General features: G+C 41.7%; 1 protein-coding gene across 2 annotated transcripts in view; it reads right to left on the reverse strand.

Annotated features, from left to right (window-relative positions):
* Window positions 1–16,767, reverse strand: part of mtrr.L (5-methyltetrahydrofolate-homocysteine methyltransferase reductase L homeolog) — a 148,746-nt gene that overhangs the window by 130,878 nt on the left and 1,101 nt on the right. The gene's annotated exons all lie outside the window — the stretch shown is intronic.

Below are 16,767 nucleotides of genomic sequence, written 5' to 3' on the forward strand. Positions count from 1 at the left end.
ATTACCCCAGTCAAAGTCTGGATAGTTGAAGTCACCCATAGCAACAACTTGACCCAGCTGTGAAGCCGCTTGTATCTGCAAAAGTAGCTGGGCTAAATAATCGACACTTATACAAGGTGGTTTATAGCATACACCAATGATAATTCTTTTTGTTACCTTTTGGCCAGTCAAAATCTCTACCCAGGGTGATTCTACACCCTCACCAGTGCCAGCTATTGTTATTACTTTAGCGCATGGCTTTAATTCAGGCTTTACATACAAACACACTCCTCCACCCTTTTTAATCCCTCTGTCCCTCCTAAAAAGGGTGTAAACATTTAAATTCACAATCCACTCACATGTTTCATCCCACCAGGTCTCAGTGATACCAATTATATCATAATTTTTAGAGCATGCAATTAATTCTAGGTCTCACATTTTACCTGACAAACTCCGTGCATTTGCCAGCATACAGCGGAGGTTACTACTTTTAAAATTTGCATTGCTTAGTAGAGAATTATATGTTAAGTTAGTATTATTCTGTTTTCCTTGTAACAGAAAGACCTCCTTAGCTGGTAAACCAAATAACTAAATTTTTGTCTCATCAGTCCAAAGCACTTTGTTCCAAAATGACTGTGGCTTGTCTAAATGAGCTTTTGAATACAACACGCAACTCTGTTTGTGGCATGAGTGTCCACAGAGGGCCATACAGATGTTCTTTGTGCAAATTGCGCTGAATTGTAGACTGTTGTACAGATACACCATCTGCAGCAAGATGTTCTTGCAGGTCTTTGGAGGTGATCTTTGGGTTGTCTGTAACCATTGTTGCAACCCTCCACATATGCTGCGCCTGTATTTTTCTTGGCCTGCCAGACCTGGGTTTTACAGCAACTGTGCCCGTGGCCTTCCATTTCCTGATTACATTCCTTACAGTTGAAACTGACAGTATAAGCCTTAGCCTTCCCCTAAACCATGATACAGAACAATATTTGTTTTCAGATCTTTTGAGAGTTGCTTTGAGGGTCCCATGCTGTCACTCTTTAGAGGAGAGTCAAACAAAAGCACAACTTGCAATTGGCCACCGTAAAAACCTTTTTTCATGATTGGACAAACCTGCTTATGAAGTTCAAGGCTAAACAAGCTAATCCAACCGAATTGGTGTTGCCAGTAATCAGTATTGAGCAGTTACATGCATTCAAATTAGCAACATTACAAGGGTACCCAAATTTTTGCACAGCCAGTTTTTCACATGTGATTTAATTTCATACAACTGAATACTGCTTCACTAAAAATCTTTGTTCAGAAAACACCCCTCAGATGTTCCTGGGAAATGACAAACATACCACTGTTATTAGTTTTTTTGTTGTTGAAAGTGGAGTAAATTATTATGCAAGGCTGAGAGGGGTTCCCAAACTTTTTTGTTTGACTGTAGATACCAATGACAAAGTTGGTGGTGGGGGAAGAGTCCTCAAGAATGATTTTAAAAAATCAAGTAAAACAACAAGTAAAAAATTAAGACAACTGTTGCCCTAAAATATTTTTCCCCACCAAAGGTGCGAGCTAATAAAACCTGCACTCTGGTTGGGGGTAACAGTAGTTTTTGGGATTTTTTATTAAATTGCCCACGCCAGTGCTAGGACACTCATACTGGGAGGAGCTCCATGCTGTGTAGTTGCTGCATACGCTCATTATGCAAATGCGTGGGCCACAACATGGCTGCTCGAACTGGGTGTCAATTTAAAGAAAAAAAAAACAAAAACATATGTTACCCCCCAACCGCAGACACTATTAGCACAGGAAAATATTTTATCATAACAGGTGGCCTTAAGAAGGCAGTGGAAGCTTAAGGAGATTAATGCATGGATGAGAGATTGGTGTAAGGAGGATGGAGAGAACTAGGCTGAATTTTCAATCTGTTCACATTGTACAGTAATTATTAAAGGGGGAAACAGTGTCACATACACTAGATGGCAGTTTTATTAAACTTTGGCATTATTCTACGTGCAAAAGTAAAAACATGGTCTATCTACTAAAGTGCCTGAGTGAAATGGTGTATATTAACCAAACATCTAGGCCTGTTAAGAGTCAGACAAAAAATACACCTGTAGAAAGACATTTTGTAAAACAAGGACACAACATGGCACAATCGCGTTGGCAGATTTTATAAAAGGTGAGCTTTTAAGGGAGGGGGAATCTCACAAATAAGTTGTTAAGAAGGGAATGTTATTGGATTTGGAGGTTAAAGACACTGAAACCTAAAGGAATGAGGAATTCAATTTGACCTGTTTCCTGTGTGACTAATATGTAAGTTCTAGGTATTCAACGTATTTGAAGTAAGCAAGATTTGTAGCTGCATTTCCCAAATGGGTATGATCTTCAGCTGCTACAGTAAAAGATAAATTAGTCATAACATTTTTTAGCTGCTGGATACTACAGTGGTGTGAAAAACTATTTGCCCCCTTCCTGATTTCTTATTCTTTTGCATGTTTGTCACACTTAAATGTTTCTGCTCATCAAAAACCGTTAACTATTAGTCAAAGATAACATAATTGAACACAAAATGCAGTTTTTAAATGAAGGTTTACGTTATTAAGGGAGAAAAAAAACTCCAAATCTACATGGGCCTGTGTGAAAAAGTGATTGCCCCCCTTGTTAAAAAATAACTTAACTGTGGTTTATCACACCTGAGTTCAATTTCAAAGGTTATAAAGCCATTTCTAAAGCTTTGGGACTCCAGCGAACCACAGTGAGAGCCATTATCCACAAATGGCAAAAACATGGAACAGTGGTGAACCTTCCCAGGAGTGGCCGGCCAACCAAAATTACCCCAAGAGCACAGAGACAAGTCATCCGAGAGGCCACAAAAGACCCTCACTTGCCTCAATTAAGGTCAGTGTTCACGACTCCACCATAAGAAAGAGACTGGGCAAAAACGGCCTGCATGGCAGATTTCCAAGGCGCAAACCACTTTTAAGCAAAAAGAACATTAAGGCTCGTCTCAATTTTGCTAAAAAACATCTCAATGATTGCCAAGACTTTTGGGAAAATACCTTGTGGACCGACGAGACAAAAGTTGAACTTTTTGGAAGGTGCGCGTCCCGTTACATCTGGCGTAAAAGTAACAGCATTTCAGAAAAAGAACATCATACCAACAGTAAAATATGGTGGTGGTAGTGTGATGGTCTGGGGTTGTTTTGCTGCTTCAGGACCTGGAAGACTTGCTGTGATAGGTGGAACCATGAATTCTACTGTCTACCAAAAAATCCTGAAGGAGAATGTCCGGCCATCTGTTCGTCAACTCAAGCTGAAGCGATCTTGGGTGCTGCAGCAGGACAATGACCCAAAACACACCAGCAAATCCACCTCTGAATGGCTGAAGAAAAACAAAATGAAGACTTTGGAGTGGCCTAGTCAACGTCCTGACCTGAATCCTATTGAGATGTTGTGGCATGACCTTAAAAAGGCGGTTCATGCTAGAAAACCCTCAAATAAAGCTGAATTACAACAATTCTGCAAAGATGAGTGGGCCAAAATTCCTCCAGAGCGCTGTAAAAGACTCGTTGCAAGTTATCGCAAACGATTGATTGCAGTTATTGCTGCTAAGGGTGGCCCAACCAGTTATTAGGTTCAGGGGGCAATTACTTTTTCACACAGGTTTGGATTTCTTTTCTCCCTAAATAATAAAAACCCTCATTTAAAAACTGCATTTTGTGTTTACTTGTGTTATCTTTGACTAATAGTTAAATGTGTTTGATGATCAGAAACATTTTGTGTGACAAACATGCAAAAGAATAAGAAATCAGGAAGGGGGCAAATAGTTTTTCACACCACTGTATATGTAATTTAGTGCATCTGTTTGGCATCTCCCTTTTGAGAAAAGAACTCTCCACTAATTCACAATGCCAAAGCCTTTCTTCAGTCTTTCCGGACTGTTTTTAATGCTCCAGGTCGTGTTGCTACTGCCTCTTCACATCTGTTACAGATTCGTCAAGGGAGTCAGAGCGCCAGCAAATATGCAATTGATTTCCGGACCGTTGCTGCTGAGACAAACGAATTATGAGGCTTACTCTGCGGCGTTTTATCAGGGATCAGGGTCTGTCTAATCGGGTGACGGATGAATTGGTCTCATGAGAACTGCCAGGGCAATTGGAAGATCTCATTGCTATGGTCATTAAAATACATACTTGTCTTGAAGAGCATCAGCCTGACAAAGAAAGGAACAAAAAATTTCAACCCATGTTGGCTCCATGTTTTCAGAGACCCCTTCTTCCCAACACCTCCGCTTCATCTTCTCCTCCTTCTGCTGAGGAACCCATGTAAGTAGGAGGGGCTTGCCTTTCCACAGGAGAAACTCCAAAGACAAACTGCTGGGTTATGCCTGTACTGTGGGGGCAAAGCTCAATTTGCCTACAATTGTCCAGTGGCGCAGGAAAACTTCCACGGTAAGTTAGGGGAGACTCAACTAGGTGGTACTGATTTATCACCTCACAAATCCTCTCGCTGGTTTCTGCTTCCTGTACAGCTTCAAGTCTCCTCGAGGACTATTAATGCTCAAGCTTTCCTCGATTCCGGTGCGGCTGGGAATTTTCTTGATCAATCATTTGCTGAACACCATGGCATTCCCTTGCAACCATTGACCTTCCCTCTGCGGTTTCTGGCAACCGATTACAGACTATCTTCTGCCTTCATCTCAAAATCTTCGCTGGAGTTACCCTTAACCATAGGTGCACTTCACAATGAAAAACTTTAATTTCTCATCATTAATTGTCCGTCTACACCAGTGGTTTTGGGGCTACCCTGGCTCATTGATTGGTCAGAAGCCCAAATATCTTATTGAAGATCCTTTTGCCAGCATAACAGCCTTCCTCCAAACACGCTACAACGGGAGACTTTTGCCTCAATGGACCTTCGCTCGCTACCCCCTACATATCAGGACTTTTCTGATGTTTTTTGCAAAAGATTGGCCTTATGATTGCCCCATTGATTTACTCCCCAGCCTCCTCGAGATCGCACTTACCCACCTTCTCCCTCCGAGACTAAGGCTATGAAAGAATATATACAGGAAAACCTTCAAAGTGGTTTTACCCGACCTTCCTCCTCACCTGCAGGGGCAGGGTTCTTTTTCATAGAGAAGAAAGATGGCAGTTTTACCGGCCTTAGCGAAGTCTAAATAAAATTACCTCTAAAAAACGCTATCCTCTTCCCCTTATCGGAAATCTTCAACCAACTCAAAGGGGGGGGGTCTTTTCACAAAGTAAGATCTCCAGGGTGCCTATAACCTGATCCACATTCGAGAATGTCACAAATGGAAGACTGTATTTAACATTCGTGATGGGCACTACAGTACCTCATGGCCTTTGGGCTCTGCAATGTGCCTGCCATCTTCCAAGAGTTTGTCAATGACCTCTTCAGAGACTTGCTAGGGAAAAGTGTTGTGGTTTCCTTAGATGATATACTAATCTTTTCTAAGAATTTGGGCGAACATCGGGTACATGTTCGTCAGGTCCTCTGACATGTTCCTATAAAAATCATAGGAACGTCAGTATCAAGTAAATGCTGCACCCGGAATAGTTCCCCGAAAAGCCCCCCCCCACAAAGCCTCCCCGAGCAAACCTGTGTGCGGCAGACCGGCTGACACAGCTAACACATCTTCCGCGTTGCTTCAGTGACGCTGGGCTGGGAGTGGAACGATACTTTCATAGGCTGAATTCCTGTTTTCATTTGTAATCAGCCTATGGAAGGATTGCGCCATAAAAAGTTAGAATACATGCAAGCCCTCAAACAATTAAATTTCAGGCAGGCTCGCTGGGCACTCTTCTTTTCACGTTTCAACTTCATCATCACTTATCTTCCAGGCTCCAGGAATAAGAAGGCTGATGCCCTCGCTAGAAGCGTCTGCCATCCCTCTTCCAATCTCACAATTCCAGGAATTAAGAAGACTATTGATCTATTGTCTGGTGGCCCTCAATATGGAAAGATGTTAAAGACTTTGTAACTTCATGTTCTATTTGTGCTGCATCCAAGTCCAGTCACTCTCTACCCAAGCTCTGCTACAACCACTACCCATTTCTTCCCGGCCCTGGACCCATCTAGCCATTTTATTTATTGTGGTTCTACCCTCTTCTCTAAATTACACCATCATTTGAGTAGTGGTAGACAGATTGATTAACATGGCACACTTTCTCCTTCTAAGTAAGTTACCTACGGCAATGGAACTCTCCAAATTATTTTTACGCCATATTTTTCACCCTCATGGCTTACCGACTGAAAAGGTTTCGGATAGAGGGACTCAATTAATTTCCAAGTTTTGGAGATCTTTATGTAAATCCCTTCAAATTTCCCTTAAATTCTCCTCAGCCTATCATTCTCAATCGAATGGAGCCACTGAACGGGTCAATCAGGCTCTTGAACAGTTTTTAAGGGGTCATATTTCCTTATTTCAAGATGATTGGGCTGATCTTTTCCCTTGGGCTGAGTTGGCTTATAATATTGCTATGTATGCCTCTTTCGGGAGATCTTTTGTTTGTGTATATGGCCAACACACTAGCATTTCCTCAAGATCTACTTCTTACTAATGTACCTGCAGCCAATGATAAAGTTGCCCACATGTCCACAATCTGGCATGCTACCAAATCCAACTTGGAGAAAAGTTCTTTGTCTCAGAAGTCTTATGCGGATAATAAACATGCTTCTACTACTCTGTACTCCCTCGGGTATAACTTTTGGCTCTCCACCAAGAATATTTACCTTAAAGTTCCATCTCCTAAGTCCCAAATTCATCCTTTTCCTATAACTGAGGAAAAGGACCGTCTCCTTTCTCTCCTGCTCCAGTAATTGTAGATGGTCATCAGGAATATGAAGTAGAAAGGATCTTGGATTCTCATATTTCCAGGGGTTCTCTTCAGTATTTGGTTGAATGGAGGGATTTTGGTCCTGAGGAATGCTCTTGGATTAAACATTCTGAAGTCCATGCTCCGCTGCTTATAGGGAAATCTCACAATTTCCTTTTAAGTCTGGTCTTTGTGGCCCTGAGTGCCCCCCCATGGGAAGGGGGTACTGTAAGGAGCTCCCGGTGGTGCTCCTCTCCTCTTCTGAACCGCGGGCAAGATGGCGGTGCCTAGGGGTTGTGCATGTTGAGACTTCATCATGTCAGAACGTGCAGCATCAGCGCATCAAAATGCACGGCGTCAGCGAGCCCAAACGCACAACGTCATTGAGTGAAGCGTGATGTCATTGTGTCTGTTTGGCACCAAAAAAAAGCTAGAAGTCTGTAAACAGTGCCCAATTATAGGTTCTCCTCCTGATGTTCCTGGTCGCTATTCCTGCCTATATTATTATCCCTGATCTTGAACCCAGCCTGCTATTTGATTAAAGGAACAATAACACCAAAAAATTGAAGTGTTTTAAAGTAATGAAAATATCATGTACTGTTGCCCTGCACTGGTAAAACTGATCTGTTTGCTTCAGAAACACTACTATAGTTCATGTAAACAAGCTGCTGTGGAGCAATGGCGGAAATTGAAAAATAGCTATATGGCACAGGTTAACTAATGGATAACAGATATCACCATTAGACAGACAGAGCTTATTAGCTATCTGCTGTGTAACCTGAGCCTTTTCTCCTTTGAATGGCTGCCCCCATTGCTACACAGCAACTAATTTATATAAACAATAGTAGTGTTTCTAAAGCAAACACAGCAGTTTTACCAGTGCTGGGCAACACTGCATTATATTTTCATTACTTTAAAACACTTAGTTTGACGTTACTGTTCCTTTAAGAACCATTGCTGGCTGTACTGACCCCTGCCTGAACTTTGACTTCGCTACTGCTTAACCCCTTGGATACTGCTTTCTGAATTGTGCCTGCTGCTTCCTCCTTGGTCCCTAAATCCTTTCATAGAGCTGTCGGGCCCTGACAGGAATACTGTCTTTATTCATGACTATGCTCCTGGGACTTGAATTGCCACACATATGGATGGACATTTTTGTGGCCTTTTTTCACTTTGTTCACCTTAAGATGTGTGATATATTTGGTTAAACATGTTTAGCTCTACCTACTAAGAAGGACTGTTGAGAGCTAGGTATAAAGAAATGCGCGTGACTAGATAGTTGTACCTTTTTTTTCACCTGAAGGCTCTTCACCACAAAACACTGTAAACTTTCTTCTTTCTCAAATAAAAGTGGCTATATGTAGGGATGGGCGAATTTTTTCGCCAAAAAAATGACGGCCATAGACTTGCATGGCGTAGTGCGTCAAAATAAAAAGATGCGTCAAAAAATTTCACCGCGCGACAAAATATTTTTGATGCCCATAGACTTTAATGGGCGTCGGCGAAATTTCGCCGGCAGCGAATTTTTGGCAAAACGAAACGGGTCAAATTCGCCCATCCCTAGCTATATGTCATGCACGTTGGAAACAAGCTTATAAACTTGTTGTATGACAATTTTAATTCACAGGTTGTTGAGGCACCAACAAGAAATTATGCTATAATGGATCTAGTGATCTGTTAACAACCCAGAACATATAGTAAATGTGCAATGTTGAACCCCTGGGTAATAGTGACCATAATGTGATCTCATTTAGAGAGAATTTTAGAGCTATGTGAGCTTTTTTAAAACTTATTTAAGAAAAAATGTGAATGCAAAAAACACGAATCAGCAAGTTCCGAGTTGCAAAACCTGAAAACTCGAATCGATAAGTTTTTGGCAAAAAAAAAAAAAAACTTGAATCGATCGAGTTTTAAAGAGAAACCCAACGAAAACATCTATCATCATGAAGGCTATTAACATCTTCAAATGATTTAAGGGACCTATGCCATTGACTACTACATGACCATGACAGGTTTTAGATGGTGTATTTTCGGATTCAAGCTATTTCCAGGGTTGGGGTATAATAAATCTCAACAAATTTGAGTTTTTGGGGTTTTTGGGGTTTTTTTACTTGAAAAATCTACTCAAAAATAACCTTGAAAACGTGAATTTTTCATGAAAAACACAACTCAAACCTTAACAAATCACTGAATTTCAGAAAAGCAAATTTTAACTCCTTAAGGGCTGCCCTTCAGAGCATAGATTGGGGTATTATGTTAATGGTTGTTATTTAAAATATTAAATCATTACTGTTCTTAATTTATTCCCTTAAGAAGTAACCACCTTACGTGGTTTAATACAGAAGAAAAGAAGTTAATAGTAAAGAAGAGAAAGGCATTTAAAAACTTCAAGTCAGAAGGGGACAGAAGCTGCATTTAAAGGCACATGTTACTTTAGGGACCGCACTCTTGGGGGACACAATAGTTTTTTGTTTTAAATTGTACCCGCCAGCTCTAGGTTGCCCAGCATGCTCCAGGGGACCCCACACAACCTCAGGGCTCCGCTCGCTACCCAGGCCAGCTCATTACACTCCCTCTCCCCTCCAGCCCCTTGTGGCTCGCTCGGCAGTACCTGCAGGGAGGGATCAGGTCAGAGCCCGCGAGGGCCAGGACCTACCGGGTTTTTTCCTGGTGCCCCTCTGGCCCAGTCCAACCCTGGTTGGGGCACATGCATGCTCCAATTCATTGCGATCTCAGCCTGGCAATCATAGGCCAGTGAGTCGGACATCCGTGGTGGGCAAATTATTTGAAGGATTGTTAAAGGGGTTGTTCAACTTTGATTTAACTTTTAGTATGCTGTAAATGGTGATATTCTGATAAAATTTGCAATTGGTTTTAATTTTTTTTGTATTTGTGGTTTTAAGTTATTTAGCTTTATATTCAGCACCTCTCCAGTTTGTGATTTTTCACAATTTGGTTGCTAGGGTCCAAACTACCCTATCAACCATGCATGATTCCAATAAGAGCCTGGAATATGAAGAAAGGACCTGAATAGATATGTGAGTAAAAAAGTAGCAACAACAATACATTTGTTGCTTTACAGAGCATTTTTTTTTTTAGATGGGGTCAGTGACCCCCTTTTGAAAGCTGGAAAGAGTCAGAAGAAAAAGTAATTTAAACAACTATAAATAAATAATGAAGACCAACTGAAAAGTTGTTTAGTACTGGCTATAATATACTATAAGTTAACATAAAGATGAACCACCCCTTTAACGGATCACATTAAAAATTATGTTCTGTAAAATGGAATTATGAGCATTAATCAGCAGGTCATGTAAGACAAACTTGATTGCTTTTTATGATGAGGTTAATAAGAAGTTGATCAGTTGGGTAGCAGTAGATGTGATCTATCTGGATTTTGACAAAGTGTTTGATACAGTTCACCACTGTACGGTCTGGCCTTTAAACTAAGGTCTGTTGGTCTTAGTAATGTTTGTACAAGGATAGGGAACTGGCTACAGTGTCAAGTACAGAGGGTGGTAAGTGGGGTCCCACGGGGTCCACTTAGGGTAGGGACACACTGGGCGATTTGGGGAGATTTAGTCGCCTGGCGACTAATCGCCGCGACTTTCCACGACCAATCTTCCCCGAATGCCTCCCCTCGCTCTGCGCCTGGCTAAAATGAAAAATCGCCTGCGCTAATCACACGCGGCGATTCGTTTTCCGAAGTCGCCCGAAGTTTCCTCGTGAGGCAACTTCGGGCGATTTCGGAAAACGAATCGCCGCGTGTGATTAGCGCAGGCGATTTTTCATTTTAGCCAGGCGCAGAGCGAGGGGAGGCATTCGGGGAGAAAAGTCGCGGCGATTAGTCGCCAGGCGACTAAATCTCCCCAAATCGCCCAGTGTGTCCCAGCCCTTATATTTAACTTGCTCATTAATGACTTAGGGGAGGGTATTGTAAGTAATGTATCCGTGTTTGCAGATGACACAAAACTATGCAGCACATCCAGGATGTGGACTCATTACAGCCGGATCTTGACAAAGTGATATGCTAAGTGGTAGATGAGAATCATTGTCAATAAATGTAAGGTCATGCACATGGGATGTAAAAAGATATACCCTTAATGGACTATACTTAAAAGGTATACTTTTATACTTTGTCTTCCTCTGGATCAACTAGCAGTTGAGTAGGTTATGTATAGACATTTAAGGTTGAACTTAATGGACGTCTTTTTTCAACCTATGTAACATTTTTGCATAGTGTCAAGACACCATCTGAAAAGTGTCTCCTGCCTCTAGATGGTGCAAGAAGGTAATTTGAGTACATTGCCATACATGCTTTCTTTTGATGGAGTAATGCTGTACACATGCCTGGGAAGGACAAAAGGCACAGTCATGAGGTCGCAAGTTATTAAAGAAATAATTCAATGTAAAAATTAAACTGGCTAAAAAAAAAAAAGAGCCTGTGCACAAATTCCCCCCCCCCATATAATTGTTTAGGCAAAAATGTAATATACAGTGCCCTCCATAATGTTTGGGACAAAGACTAATTTTTCTTTGATTTACTCCTCTGTTCCTCAATGTAAAATTTTAAATCAAACAATTCACACATGATTAAATTGCACATTCCTGACTTTAATTGCATATAACCCTGCGGGTTGTGGATAGAAGTTCTGGGTGCGGTTATAGACGCGGGTCTGCGGGTCGGGCCATGGGTCTTTTCAATAGTGAAATGTACTGCTCTTTTCTAGTCACGGCTACTTACGATGATGTCACTTCCGGTTTACAATGACAGCACTTCTGGATTCTTGATGGTCAGCGGGTCGCGGATAAGGTACTTGCGGGTCGGTTGGGTAGCGGGTCCAAGCGGGTAAGAATGCGGGTTGCGAGTCCGGGTTGTGGATATGGGTCCCATACAAACAACGGACCCGCGCAGGACTCAGGGCACCATAATGTGTGGGACAAAGTAATGGAAGGTATATTAAAGCAATCACATTTAGTAGTTTATTGCATATCCTTTGCATGCAATGACTGCTTGAAGTCTGCGATTCATAGATATCACCAGGTGCCGAGTATTTTCTCTAGTGATTCTCTGCCAAGCCGCTACTGCACTCACCTTCAACTCCTGCTTGTTCTAGAGTCTTGTTTCCTCTTCAGCATATGGAAGGCATGTTAAATTGGATTTAAATCAGGTGATTAGCTTGGCCATTCAAGAACTTTCCATTTTTTAAGCTTTGAGAAACTCCTGTGTTGCCTTAGCAGTGTGCATGGGATCATTATCTTGTTGCAGGATGAAGTGCTGTCCAATAAGTTTGGAAGCATTTGCTGGAACTTGAGCAGATAAGAGGTTTCTATGCACCTGGTCTGTCCACAACACCTTTTACCAGACTTCTGCAGGCTCATTTAAGTACTTTTTCGCATACTGTCATCTGGCCATCCTGGTTTTGTGGCTAGCTAGTTTGCATCTTGCTTTGGCTGTATATTTTGGGTTATTGTCCATCTGTATTATGAAACGCCTCCCAATCCATTAGAATGCATTTACTGTAGCTGGATTTGAGCAGACAGTATGTCTATGAACGCCTCATAATTCATTTGGCTGCTTCTGTCCTGTGTCACATCATCGATAAACACAAACGTCCCAGTGCCACTGGCAGTCATGCACGCCCAAGCCATCACACTGCCTCCGCCATGTTTTACAGATGATGTGATATGCTTTGGATCATGAGCTGTTCCACGCCTTCTCCATACTTTTTTCTTGCCATCATTCTGGTAGAGGTTGATCTTGGTTTCATCTGTCCAAAGAATGTTTTTCCAGAACTGTACTGGCTTTTTTAGATGTTATTTTTTAGCAAAGTCCAATCTAGCTTTTCTATTCTTGAGGCTTAGGAGTGGCTTGCACCTTGCAGTGCGCCCTCTGTATTTACTTTCATGCAGTCTTCTCTTTCTGGTAGACTAGGATTAGTTACGCCTACCTTCTGGAGAGTGTTGTTCACTTGTTTGGCTGTGAAAAAGATTCTGCGATCATCCACCACTGTTGTCTTCCGTAGACGTCCAGATCTTTTTGCGTTGCGGAGTTCACCAGTGCTTGCTTTCTTTCTCAGGATTTACCAAACTGTAGATTTTGCCACTTCTAATATTGTAGCAATTTCTTGGATGGGTTTTTTCTTTTTTTGCAGTTTAAGGACGGCTTGTTTCACCTGCATGGAGCTCTCCTTAGACCGCATGTCTGTTCACAGCAAAATTTTCCACATATAAGCATTCTCCTCAAATCAACTCCAGGGCTTTTATCCGCTTCATTAAGAAAGAAATAATGAAGGAATTGCCAACACCTGCCCATGAAATAGCCTTTGAGTCAATTGTCCATTTACTTTTGAGCCCCTGAAATGAAGGGATTGTGTTAAAAAAAGGCTTTAGTTCCTCACATTATGCAATGTTTTTGTTCAACCAGTGGGTTAATTCAGTGGAAATAAAGCTGAAAGTCTGCCTGCAGTTGAACTGCATCGGAGTTGTTTCATTTAAAATTCATTGTGGTAATGCACAGAACCAACATTTTAAAAAAAAAGTAAGTCTCTGTCCAAATATTTATGGACCTAACTGTATCTTATACCTGCACTAATAAAGCAATGCAACACACCAAAACAAACACTATGAAGCCAATTGTCCCAAACATTATGGTGCCTTGATATGAGGTGGACTACGTATAAAAAGTGTAGTAATTTCTACATGGTGAAACTGAAATGTATGCAAATAAATCCTCTGACACTGAGGAGCAGAGGGGTAAATCAAAGAAAAATGTGTATTTGTACCAATATATAAAGACTGGGGAAAAGAGATGCCTGATGTAATAGCCAGAACACCTACTTCCTCCTTTTCAGCCCTCTAAACTTTTTTTTGCCAGTGACTTTTGGGGGGGGGGGGGGGTTGCCCGAGACAGGTACAAAGTTGGTTTGCTTCGTTCCTGATTTGAGAGTGTCCAAGGCCAGCCATTTGAGGTCATGTTTTTCTTTTCAATAACTGCATTGCAAGTATAATAAAGATAAGTTAATTTGGAACCTGCAATGTTAACAATAGATCTAGAGAACTACAGAGGGTAAATATAAAATTCTCTTTTACTAGGGACAATGAAGGCTGCAAATCAGCCTGCTAATTTCAGTCCCTACTGTGAGCAGTATCCTCCTTCTTTCACGTCTGGAACCCTTGTATAGGCTCCAACGCTCCACCGAGTGTGTATTGCTTTTTAACTGGTTATTTTGCTTTTCTCTCTCTAATATAACCAGTGAGTGCTTTATAGGCAATTTAGCCTCTCCAACTGCGATATAGGGAAAGTATAAACAGCCCTAGATGTCCCGAATTCTCCAGCTAGATGGTATCCCTAGGGATTAGTTACTAATAAATGGAGATAGCAGTATTCTGTGGGATGTTGACACCCTTCTATTTCTATTTCCTTTTCTATATACTTGTCTGTATTTAATCAAATCCTAACAACACAATGATTCTCTCTTAAAGGAAACCTGTCAGTTTTTCAGTTGTAGTGGTTTTGTAAGGAAAGAGTTAATGGTATTACATACATTGATTCTTTTTTGTAATAATGAAATGAATGCAGGGTTTTTAACAATGCGCACGCGACTTCACAAGATCCGACTTTGTGAAAGTCGGTGCGCATAGCCTCACGGGAAAATATGTAGATCTCGTGAGATTTGGTGAAGGTTGGACTGTGCACGCCGGAGCAGGGGGGTGTGTGTTCCGGAAGTGAAACACAGAGGAAGATGCCGGTGCGTCCGTCCTTATGTCTGTCTCTCTCTCTCCCTCTCTCCGTGTGTCTGTGAGCCCCCCCCCCACTCCGTTCAGAAGCAGCACTGACTTCCGTCTCACAGCTGCACCGCACACATTAAAACGCCAGCACAGCTTCAAATGATTTACCTCGGACAGCTGCTTCCCAAAAGGCAATCGGTTGTGGCGCCCTGACACTGCTGCCTGCTGTTATTGAGGGGACGCAGGAATATTTAACACAAACGTCTCAGTGGTGTGGGGGTGTGGCATCATGACCCTTCACTCTTTCTGCTTGTGCACTGTGTCCGATCGGGAGCCCATTCACACACATAAGAGGTTAGGGGCACTGACCGGGAGGGACGGAGATCAGGAGGAGGCAGGGGGTTGTGAGTGGAAGTTCACCTATTGCCTCACATTATCTGCCTCTCACAATAACAGCCAAGCTCTCCGCACTCCGTCAGATTTCCATCCTCATTTTTTTGTGCTGCTTGTCACAGCATTTTGTGCTGCTTGTTGTAAGGATCAAGTGCAAATAAAGTTAAGTGACTGGGTGTGTGGGGAGAGACAGAGTGTGGATGTCATGTACGCCTCCTCCCCCGTGGCTTTGCTGGCTGGAGTCGGACTGTGTGGGGGCTGGGGAGACACAGAGAGGGAGAGAATGCCTGCTGCAGCCTGCAGTGTGCCGCCGCCCACTACGACCACATGGTAAACCTAATAACTAGGTAAACCTAGTCAGTCTGTGCTCCAATTCTCCAAAACTTGTCTTTTCTCTCTGTCTGTCAGAGTGCGCTCCAGAGGGGTGTAGGAGAGAGAGGGGATTGAAGCTGTTCTGCTGCAGAGTAGTGCTGTTAATAGAATGAAGGAGCTGTGGCTGAGCTCAGAACTGAGATGACACTGTGGCTGCTTTTTTTGCACAAAAATTTGAGCAAAAGAGGGGTCTGGATTTCATGTATAAATCACATAACTATCAATTTAATCAATATACATTCATATACAATAAATTATTTCAACCAATTAATTGCATTTCATTCTGAATTGATTCTATAAATAGGCAAATGCATGTAAGAGCTCTAGTAAAATTCATTGTGTCATTCATGATTTTCATATACCAAAGACCTGTTAAAAACAATTCTCCTGTTTATCAGTATAACCTGGTGGCACATAGCAGACATCAGAGCAGGACACTGGGCCATTCCCTGTACTAAGCACAATTCAGCAGGAACAGTCCCCTAAGTTTGCTCATAGCCTGTACAGAGAGATCCCATAAAACTATGGCAGCATAGGTATTCCCTGTACTAAGCACAATTCAGCAGGAACAGTCCCTAAATTTGCTCATAGTCTGTACAGAGAGATCCCATAAAACTATGGTATATAGGTATTCCCTGTACTAAGCACAATTCAGCAGGAACAGTCCCCAGTTCCAGCTTTTAAATGTGGGGTCACTGCACCCATATAAAGAGCATTGCCTTGTAAGGATAAACATGTTATTGGTACTTTTTTTTTTAATCAGACTCTTTGCGATTCAGATTATAATCTTTCATTCAAATCAATTCATAGTTGCTAGGGTAATTTGGACACTAGCAACCAGACTGCTAAAATTGCAAACTGGAGAGCTGCTGAATAAAAAGCTAAACTCAAACTGCAAATAAAAAAATGAAAAAAACAATTGCAAAGTTTCTCAGAAAATCCCTCTCTGCACCATAATAAAGGTCATATAATGCTGTTAATGCTGCACTGATTAACCCCTTGATATTAACGCAGTAATGTGTAATGTGTAGTTTCCAAAAAAATATATGCTTTTCTGGGGTGAACTTACTTTTTTCTATTTTTGCTCCCCACAAAACTAGATAAACATGATTATTTCCATCTTATTAGACACTTAGAAGCCTATATTTTTTTACAGAAGTAGAATTACACCAAAATTCTTGCATATTTTGAAAGTTCAGGTTGTCCTGAAAAAAACAATATATTGCTTTCCTTGGTAAACTAAAAGACCCCCCCCCAGGAAAGGCCCTTGGTAAAAACTGCTTGGCAGTAGATATTCGCATCTAGGGCAAAACAGCTGGCAGGGAAAGGGTTAAGCATGCATGAGATTTGGCAGTTTGGCACAGCCCACACACACTAAACAGAGGGGTCCTGTTTCAAGATGGCAGCACCTATGAAACACTTTTTACATGTAGGATATTTTCTAATCCATTTTAGATATAAA

This window comes from Xenopus laevis, chromosome 6L, assembly GCF_017654675.1.
Source record: "Xenopus laevis strain J_2021 chromosome 6L, Xenopus_laevis_v10.1, whole genome shotgun sequence".
NCBI lineage: Eukaryota > Metazoa > Chordata > Amphibia > Anura > Pipidae > Xenopus > Xenopus laevis.